We start from the raw sequence: 11,223 nt of genomic DNA, 5'->3' as shown, positions 1-11,223 counted from the left end.
CATGCCGACTAAATCATCAACAGACCTGTTTGCTCGGTAAGCAAACTGCAGGGGGTCCAATAAGGGTCCAGTGATGTCCTTCAGGTGGACCAGCACCAGACCTTCAAATGACTTCATGACCACAGACTGCTGCTTTTATATGAAAACAAATATGATGAACAAAACACTCAATACACTTGCTATTTAATTCCATTAAAAACCAATGAGCATTAATCTGTGTCGACAGCAAGTCGTTTCCCATCCTGCTTTTGGTCATGCTTTTGGACTGCCAGCCAACTCGCTGTTTGCGAAAGATTTTTGGCATTTCGTTAGTGTGACATCATACTGTCGTGTCCACCGTAGGATAAAGAAGTGCACTGTTCTGATCAAAGAATCGGTTTAGTAATCACAATGCATGTCTGATTGTGTTGTGATCATTTAGTCCTGCCTAGAGCAGGGAGTGTTAAGGAAGTTGAGAGTAACAATAAACATCCAGATGTTTGCTACATTTCTTGTGTCATCGCATTGATTTAACAGTACATTTTGGTAACAAGGATGGCTGATTTTGTTTACTGCCTCCGCCACTGCCCTTCCATGCTCTCCCGGGAGATCCCCAAATACCATGGCCTCGTTGGCTTCACTCCTTTGAAACATATAATCGCAGCCGGCCTCACAGAGGTGAGCACAGCTTGGAAGAAAGCAACTCTCCAACATCAGTACTGTGCATCAGTGTGTGGCTGATTTGAGAGGGCTAGTGAACTCATGCAAATTTGGGGAGCTGCGCGATGAGATGATCCGTGATCAGCTGATTGAATAAACTAATAACAACAAAATTAGAGAAACCCCACTGTTACAGCCGGATGATCTGATTCTAATGTAATAACTATAACAATTCAAGTGGAAAGTCCTACTCAATGTGCAGCTACACTCATGAGCCAAACAAAATCTGCACACAGCCATTTCACAATTATGGACAATCAGAGCCATACTTTGCATCTCGGGCCCTTACCCCAACAGAGCAGCAATAGCCACGTTTTCACTGTCAGGCTAAAAGCAGGTGTACTAGTGCTTGCCAGGGCCAGTCGCATTTCCACTGTCACTTCCGGTCTGGGCCGCATTAATTCACAGGATTACTTGGGCTTAAGCCCAGGGCCCCGGCCTGGGGGAGGGCCCCGATGATGCCGGAAAATATTGTAATCGGATTTTATAATTAGTTGGCTGTCCCTTTAAAATTACGCTTTATTGCTTTGCTTTGAATGCACGTGCGGGCGTTGCAAGTCCTGCTCGAGAATTGTCAGTCAAACCCTCTCACTCATTGAACCCTGCAATCATCCGTCACAGTGGGCATTATATACTTGTCTGAAATCCAAAAAATTAATTGTCTGAAAGCATTCAGTTATTGTCCTGTATCGAACTCACGTGACATACTTACGTTGAATTCTTTGCAAGATAATTGCCGCCTATTCTAATGATGACAATAACTAATCTAATAGCTAATCTAATGTGACAGCAATGTATCGTAAATATGAAAGTGGTTCGCAAAAAAAACAAACAAACAGCACAAGATAAATTAGAATGTCAGAACAGTTTGTTAAAATAAAACTCAGAAACTAACATCATATTTTAACGCAGGCCCAGGGAAAGATGAAGATGCAGATAATGGTGAAGAGGAATCAGGGTATCTTCCGTCCATTCCATATCCGTTTCAAATTAAAAAACAGAAAACGAAAAACTCAAGAGGATTCAAGTGAGAGAACATGAATTAAATAACGAGAAATGGAAAAATGGCTCGTTTATTCGTTATTCCATCTAGGTTAACAAACGGAAAATGAGTTTTTAACTTGATTTCTCTTTTTGTCATCTTGGGTTTAAAAAACGGCTTATGGCTTCAATATTTCGTTCGCACTTGTGGGCGGAGCTGAAACGCTCCTTTCATCTGATTGGTCGGATCGCTCCGCCTTCAACTCGGTCTCCTCAGTCTTTCAGAATAAGAGTCTTACAAGAGTAATATCTGAAACCAGATGTAGACACATAATTCGCGTTGTTGCGACTTGCAAGTCACCCCTTTAAATTATTTCTAGGTTATAGTATTGTATGAATATTGTCCCACTGTAAATACAGTGCAAATAGTTCTGTCTCCTGGGATAAAAGTGAAGTGGAAATAAAAATCAATAATAGACTGAACATTTCCATGATAATATGTCTGTAACATTTACCACTCTCATCTTTTAAGTCTAATGGCACTAGGTAGGTGTGTGTGACATTAATAATTAATTGTGGAAATTAATATAGTTAAATTTATTAAATAAATTAGAATTATTAGTTTTATTACAGACACAATTGAATGATGTTTCTCTTTTAGTCTTCTTTGTTGGCCTTGACAACGACTAAAATTTTATTGTTTCACCAAATTCAGCTCAGATCTTCAGACTCGTTTGACTCGTTGCTGTAACTGGTCAGACTTTTTCCTTCTCAAAAAATCCTAGTGACTTTCATTATCTGAGCGATGAAGGTCTTACACTTAAGGTCCACTAGAGGGGGAGACAGGATTTATGTAAGTTTAAATGACAGATAAATACATTAATTTCATGTGTACTACCATGAATATGCCATATCTGTGTAACACAGGTTCTTCAATGATAGATGGGGTGGTAGGGGGGTATACCTTAGCTCAATGATAGCTGTATAATATAAAACAACATTAACTACTGCAGCTGGTACCAAATAAAAATGATTAAGTTTTGGAAAAAAAAGTCAAATGTACTTGCACAAATGACTTGCTGTTACATAATACCCCATATGCGTTGTTGGGGACGTTTTCGTCCACTAGGGGGTAAAGTTGAGTCTTATTTTGGCCACAACTTTCTCTGTGTTGCAGCTAATGGAATGATTGGTGACAAATCTTATTTTGACACTTATTTTGGGAAAATGCTTGAAATATTTCAAAAACTCAACAGTATACTGTGGGTAAATTCACTACCCTTTTGTTATGTTTGGGATGAAAACACCCACTAAATTAAAATCCTGTAAAAATGTCTCAGATAAAGATAACTGTAGATTAGCTTTGATGTATTGTTAGTTTTGTGCAGCATTAGATTTTAATTTTTTCTCCCTCATTTATTGTTGGTGGCTGTTTTTGTCCCATTGACTTCCATTATAACGACATTTTTTGATTGCAAAGCCATGACACCATATAATCATGCACTCTTGATTGTTGGTGGTTTGCCCTGTTGGGAAGAGGTAACATTTGTTATTTTTACAGTTGATCACTAGGTGGGACCATTAACCCTTTAGGCCTGTACAAAAAAGGCTTAGTTTCTGGCCTGTATATAGAGTTATATGGAGTTTAACAGCAAATTATAGTGTGTGTGTGTGTGTGTGTGTTTGAGAGAGAGAGAGAGAGAGAGTGTGGGAGAGACCTTTGTTTACTTACCTTGATGTATCTGAAAAAATCCAAATATGCACCTCATGCTCTCAGAACTACATGGACTAAACAATAAAAAAAAAGAAGTGTGTTTATGCACCTGCTGACTTTTGATGGTGAAAAGAACGGAGGGCCTATGTGTGAAATACTTGTCTTTTCTTGATGGTGAAGCCAGTTTAAAACCTTTAAATCTTATAAAAAAAACTACTTTGAACATAATTGATTATGGACCAAAATGCAATACCAACTTCAAATAAGCAGCAACTCGCTGGAGGGGTCAAGCTGCATAATCATTTCTAAAACTCTGGTTCAAGTCAAGCCCTTTCTCGTATTGCTTGCTGCTCTTCTCACCATCAAATGACCAGAAGGATGGCATGCAAGTGTTTAAAACCATGTACTGTTTTTGTTTAGTCTATACTTATCACCACCATTAAAAGGCAGCAGGTGCATAAATACACTTTTGTTTACTCCATGTAGTTCTGAGAGCTGAGGTATACATTTAGATTTTCTCAAATACATCAAGGTAAGTGCGCAAAAGTCTCTCTCTCTCTCTCTCTCTCTCTCTCTCTCTCCTACACACATACACACAATATAATTTGCTGTTATACTCCACATAACTCTATATACAAGTCAGAAACTAAGCTTTTTTTTGCACAGGCCTACCTAAAGGGTTGATGGTCCCACCTAGTGATCAACTGTAAAAAAAATAACAAATTTTACCTCTTCCCAACAGGGATAACCACAAACAATCAAGAATGCATGATTATGTTTCATGGCTTTGCAATCAAAAATGTAATTATAATGGAAGTCAGTGAAAAAAAAAAACGTCCACCAACAATAAATTAGGGGAAAATTTTTTTATCTAATGCTTATAGCAGTTTAATTGAGTGAATGTTTTCATCCCGAACATCACGAAAGGGTAGTGAATTTGAACAATGCACAAGGGATACATAATAATTTTTATTTGGCACCAGCCGCAATTAATGTTGACAGCTAGCAGGAGTGTGGTGGGGTGCGAGGTCTGTTTTGACCAATGGATGGAGACCTCAAGGCAGTGGCCTTAATGCTTATCTGAAGATTTGTCTTTATAGATTACAGTTTACATTGTACTTACTGAAGTACACCTCTGCATGCAGACACCCTGTACTGGGAGAACCATGTTCTGCAGAGTTCAGTTCCAACACACTTGCTTGGACATTGCTACTGATCCTGAAGACCTTGCTTAGCTTAGGTGTGTTTATTTGGGGTAGCTAAACTTTGCAGGACACTGGCCATCCAAGCGGAGGACTGAGAGTCCTGACATTAGCATTTACATTCAGTGCATGTGATTTATCAACACTGATTAGATCTTAAAATGTACAGCTCATGAAAAATAAAAGTTCTAGATGGACAAACATTAAATGCATAAACCAGTGTGAATAAAAAATATATTAAGATACATTTGGAGGTAGGTTGAAAAAGCCAGAATGGGAAGTTTTAAGTACAGCTTGAAGTGTGAAGTTTATTCGTGTACACGGATATGGCATATTCATGGTAGTACACATGAAATTAATGTATTTATTTGCCATTTTACGTAAATAGGAATCCTGTCTCCCCCTCTAGTGGACATTAAGTGTAAGACCTTCATTGCTCAGATAATGAAAGTCACTAGGATTTTTTGAGAAGGAAATTTGGTGAAACATTAAAATTTTAGTCCTTGTCAATTACTCTCATAATAAATGATAATATTGTTCAAATATATGTTGGCTTTCTCAAGGCCAACAAAGAAGACTAAAAGAAAAACCATTCAATTTAGTATGTAATAAAACGAATATTACTAATTTATTTCATAAATTTAACTATAGTAATTTTCCCAATTAATTATTAATGTCACACACACCTACCTAGTGCCATTAGACTTAAAAGATGAGAGTGGTAAATGTTACAGACATATTATCATGGAACTGTTCAGTCTTTTATTTCCTCTTCACTTTTATCCAAGGAGACAAAACTATTTGCACTGTATTTACAGTGGGACAATATTCATACAATACTATAACCTAGAAATAATTTAAAGGCGTGACTTGCAAGTCACAGCAGCACGAATTATGTGCGCAGCAACATCTGACTCAAATATTATGTTAATTAACAGTGAGCGGTGGTTTCAGACACTATCTTATAAGACTCTTATTCTGAAAGAATGTAAGATCGAGTTGAAGGCGGAGCGATCCGACCAATCAGATGAAAGGAGCGTTTCAGCTACGCCCACAAGTTCGAATGAAATATTGAAGCCATAAGCCGTTTTTTAAACCCAAAACGACAAAATGAGAAATCAAGTCAAAAACTCATTTTCCTTTCAGGGTATCTTCCGTCCATTCCAAATCCGTTTCAAATTAAAAAACAGAAAACGAAAAACTCAAGAGGATTCAAGTGAGAGAACATGAATTAAATAAAGAGAAATGGAAAAATGGCTCGTTTATTCGTTATTCCATCTAGGTTAACAAACGGAAAATGAGTTTTTGACTTGATTTCTCATTTTGTCGTTTTGGGTTTAAAAAACGGCTTATGGCTTCAATATTTCATACGCACTTGTGGGCGGAGCTGAAACGCTCCTTTCATCTGATTGGTCGAATCGCTCCGCCTTCAACTCGATCTTACTTTCTTTCAGAATAAGAGTCTTATAAGAGTAGTGTCTGAAACCACCGCTCACTGTTAATTAACATAATATTTGAGTCAGATGTTGCTGCGCACATAATTCGTGCTGCTGTGACTTGCAAGTCACGCCTTTAAATTATTTCTAGGTTATAGTATTGTATGAATATTGTCCCACTGTAAATACAGTGCAAATAGTTCTGTGTCCTGGGATAAAAGTGAAGTGGAAATAAAAATCAATAATAGACTGAACAGTTCCATGATAATATGTCTGTAACATTTACCACTCTCATCTTTTAAGTCAAAAGGCACTAGGTAGGTGTGTGTGACATTAATAATTAATTGGGAAAATTACTATAGTTAAATTTATGAAATAAATTAGTAATATTCGTTTTATTACATACTAAATTGAATGGTTTTTCTTTTAGTCTTCTTTGTTGGCCTTGAGAAAGCCGACATATATTTGAACATTATTATCATTTATTATGAGAGTAATTGACAACGACTAAAATTTTAATGTTTCACCAAATTTCCTTCTCAGAAAATCCTAGTGACTTTCATTATCTGAGCAATGAAGGTCTTACACTTAATGTCCACTAGAGGGGGAGACAGGATTTTTATTTACGTAAAATGGCAAATAAATACATTAATTTCATGTGTACTACCATGAATATGCCATATCTGTGTACAAGAATAAACTTCACACTTCAAGCTGTACTTAAAACTTCCCATTCTGGCTTTTTCAACATACCTCCAAATTTATTTTAATATATTTTTTATTCACACTGGTTTATGCATTTAATGTTTGTCCATCTAGATCTTTTATTTTTCATGAGCTGTACATTTTAAGATGTACTCGGTGTTGATAAATCACATGCACTGAATGTAAAGTGCAAATGTCAGGACTCTCAGTCCTCCTCCTGGATGGCCAGTGTCCTGCAAAGTTTAGATACCCCAAATAAACACACCTAAGCTAAGCAAGGTCTTCAGGATCAGTAGCAATGTCCAAGTAAGTGTGTTGGAATTGAACTCTGCAGAACATGGTTCTCCCGGTTCAGGACTGGGTTTTAAATCTATAAATGAATTTGTACAGTTGGGTGTCTGCATGCAGAGGTGTACTTCAGTAAGTACAATGTAAACTGTAATCTATAAAGACAAATCTTCAGATAAGCATTAAGGCCACTGCCTTGAGGTCTCCATCCATTGGTCAAAACAGACCTCGCACCCCACCACACTCCTGCTAGCTGTCAACATTAATTGCGGCTGGTGCCAAATAAAAATTATTATGTATCCCTTGTGCACTGTTCAAATTCACTACCCTTTCGTTATGTTCGGGATGAAAACATTCACTCAATTAAACTGCTATAAGCATTAGAATTTTTTTTTTCCCCCTAATTTATTGTTGGTGGATGTTTTTTTTTCACTGACTTCCATTATAATTACATTTTTGATTGCAAAGCCATGAAACATAATCATGCATTCTTGATTGTTTGTGGTTTTCCCTGTTGGGAAGAGGTAAAATTTGTTATTTTTTACAGTTGATCACTAGGTGGGACCATCAACCCTTTAGATAGGCCTGTGCAAAAAAAGCTTAGTTTCTGACTTGTATATAGAGTTATGTGGAGTATAACAGCAAATTATATTGTGTGTATGTGTGTAGGAGAGAGAGAGAGAGAGAGAGACTTTTGCGCACTTACCTTGATGTATTTGAGAAAATCTAAATGTACACCTCAGCTCTCAGAACTACATGGAGTAAACAAAAGTGTATTTATGCACCTGCTGCCTTTTAATGGTGTTGATAAGTATAGACTAAACAAAAACAGTACATGGATTTAAACACTTGCATGCCATCCTTCTAGTCATTTGATGGTGAGAAGAGCAGCAAGCAATACGAGAAAGGGCTTGACTTGAACCAGAGTTTTAGAAATGATTATGCAGCTTGACCCCTCCAGCGAGTTGCTGCTTATTTGAAGTTGGTATTGCATTTTGGTCCATAATCAATTATGTTCAAAGTAGTTTTTTTTTATAAGATTTAAAGGTTTTAAACTGGCTTCACCATCAAGAAAAGACAAGTATTTCACACATAGGCCCTCCGTTCTTTTCACCATCAAAAGTCAGCAGATGCATAAACACACTTCTTTTTTTTTATTGTTTATTCCATGTAGTTCTGAGAGCATGAGGTGCATATTTGGATTTTTTCAGATACATCAAGGTAAGTAAACAAAGGTCTCTCCCACACTCTCTCTCTCTCTCTCTCTCTCTCTCTCTCTCTCTCTCTCTCTCAAACACACACACACACACACACACACACACTATAATTTGCTGTTAAACTCCATATAACTCTATATACAGGCCAGAAACTAAGCCTTTTTTTGCACAGGCCTAAAGGGTTAATGGTCCCACCTAGTGATCAACTGTAAAAATAACAAATGTTACCTCTTCCCAACAGGGAAAACCACCAACAATCAAGAGTGCATGATTATATGGTGTCATGGCTTTGCAATCAATAAATGTCGTTATAATGGAAGTCAATGGGACAAAAACAGCCACCAACAATAAATGAGGGAGAAAAAATTAAAATCTAATGCTGCACAAAACTAACAATACATCAAAGCTAATCTACAGTTACTAATCTTTGACATTTATATTGATGTCATTTTGTGTGTGTTTTTTCTTCCCAAATTAGTGACATAATTTATGAACTTGGTAATTAAAGAGTTATAATCTTGGATTTTTTTTTGTTTTAACATTTGGTAGTTTGATCAGGACTGAGGGTGATTAATAGATTTATGCAAAAAAAAAAAAAATCTTTATCTGAGACATTTTTACAGCATTTTAATTTAGTGGGTGTTTTCATCCCAAACATTACAAAAGGGTAGTGAATTTACCCACAGTATACTGTTGAGTTTTTGAAAAATTTCAAGCATTTTCCCAAAATAAGTGTCAAAATAAGATTTGTCACCAATCATTCCATTAGCTGAAACACAGAGAAAGTTGTGGCCAAAATAAGACTCAACTTTACCCCCTAGTGGACGAAAACGTCCCCAACAACGCATATGGGGTATTATGTAACAGCAAGTCATTTGTGCAAGTACATTTGACTTGCAGTTTTTCCAAAACTTAATCATTTTTATTTGGTACTAGCTGCAGTAGTTAATGTTGTTTTATATTATACAGCTATCATTGAGCTAAGGTATACCCCCCTACCACCCCATCTATCATTGAAGAACCTGTGTTACACAGATATGGCATATTCATGGTAGTACACATGAAATTAATGTATTTATCTGTCATTTAAACTTACATAAACAGAAATCCTGTCTCCCCCTCTAGTGGACCTTAAGTGTAAGACCTTCATCGCTCAGATAATGAAAGTCACTAGGATTTTTTGAGAAGGAAAAAGTCTGACCAGTTACAGCAACGAGTCAAACGAGTCTGAAGATCTGAGCTGAATTTGGTGAAACAATAAAATTTTAGTCGTTCTCAAGGCCAACAAAGAAGACTAAAAGAGAAACATCATTCAATTTTGTCTGTAATAAAACTAATAATTCTAATTTATTTAATAAATTTAACTATATTAATTTCCACAATTAATTATTAATGTCACACACACCTACCTAGTGCCATTAGACTTAAAAGATGAGAGAGGTAAATGTTACAGACATATTATCATGGAAATGTTCAGTCTATTATTGATTTTTATTTCCACTTCACTTTTATCCATGGACACAGAACTATTTGCACTATATTTACAGTGGGACAATATTCATACAATACTATAACCTAGAAATAATTTAAAGGGGTGACTTGCAAGTTGCAACAACACTAATTATGTGTCTACATCTGGTTTCAGATATTTCAGATATGCTCTTGTAAGACTCTTATTCTGAAAGACTGAGGAGCCCGAGTTGAAGGCGGAGCGATCCGACCAATCAGATGAAAGGAGCGTTTCAGCTCCGCCCACAAGTGCGAATGAAATATTGAAGCCATAAGCCGTTTTTTAAACCCAAAACGACAAAACGAGAAATCAAGTCAAAAACTCATTTTCCGTTTGTTAACCTAGATGGAATAACGAATAAACGAGCCATTTTTCCATTTCTCTTTATTTAATTCATGTTCTCTCACTTGAATCCTCTTGAGTTTTTCGTTTTCTGTTTTTTAATTTGAAACGGATTTGGAATGGACGGAAGATACCCTGATTTACCCTGATTAAGAGGAAAGGGAAATGGAATCACCGCCATTTACAGGTTGATTGTGATATACTAGCAGACTCTTTACTTTCTTTACTTTATATACTAAAATTCTTCTTTAGTACTTCCTACGATAATCTTAAGAACATCTAAGTATACTCAACTGCTATTTTGAGACACTTATGAACTAAAATGTACTTTTAATATAGTGTCTCTGTATTTAAAAAAAAAAAAAGTATATTAAAAGCACATTTTAGTTCACTGGAAATTCTTGGTGTCTTTAAGTACATTATGGAAGTGTACTTTTTCACTTGGGTATATTTGTGTATTTGACAGACCTATAGATTTGGATGTTTTTAATACCATTTATTCATGTAAAGTAAAAGGCTTTGTGATTAAGAAGAGTGAGTTAAATTGAGAATGATTCCATGAAAAAAGCATTTTTAACAGTCACTTCCCTTGTCAAAAATCCTAAAGGATTCCAATAAGAAAACTGTACAGGATTCTAATTGGATTTTCTATCATATTTTGGAACCGTTCCTATAGGATTCTGATAGGAATAGTCTTGTAGGACAAGACATAAATATCCTGTAGGATCAGTCCTATAGGATTTTAATGGGATCCAGTTGGGTGACTGTTTATATGGGATTTTTTTTTTTATTCTAAAAAGGTACACTTTTCCATTGTATTTATGGACAAATAGTACTTGCAGTTTGCCTAAACTCACCCTGATGTAGACATTGTTTATTGTATGTTGCATGACCTTAAGTAACATTGTAAAAAACATGAGCGGTGATTTGTGCAGCATACAGCATTAGTACGAAAAATTTCTAAGGCCCTGATAATGGATTGATCACACACACACACAATATGTAGCACTTGTGCTTCCAATGTAAATATACACTAAACCAGTTCTAGACCCAAAGGGAGGAACATATCTAGAGTGAGGAAGAACATATAAAGTGTATACAAGAGACCAGAAGTTGAATATGAAAATAA

This window comes from Carassius auratus, chromosome 31 (genome assembly GCF_003368295.1).
Source record: "Carassius auratus strain Wakin chromosome 31, ASM336829v1, whole genome shotgun sequence".
Classification (NCBI taxonomy): domain Eukaryota; kingdom Metazoa; phylum Chordata; class Actinopteri; order Cypriniformes; family Cyprinidae; genus Carassius; species Carassius auratus.
This window is presented reverse-complemented; position numbering follows the sequence as displayed.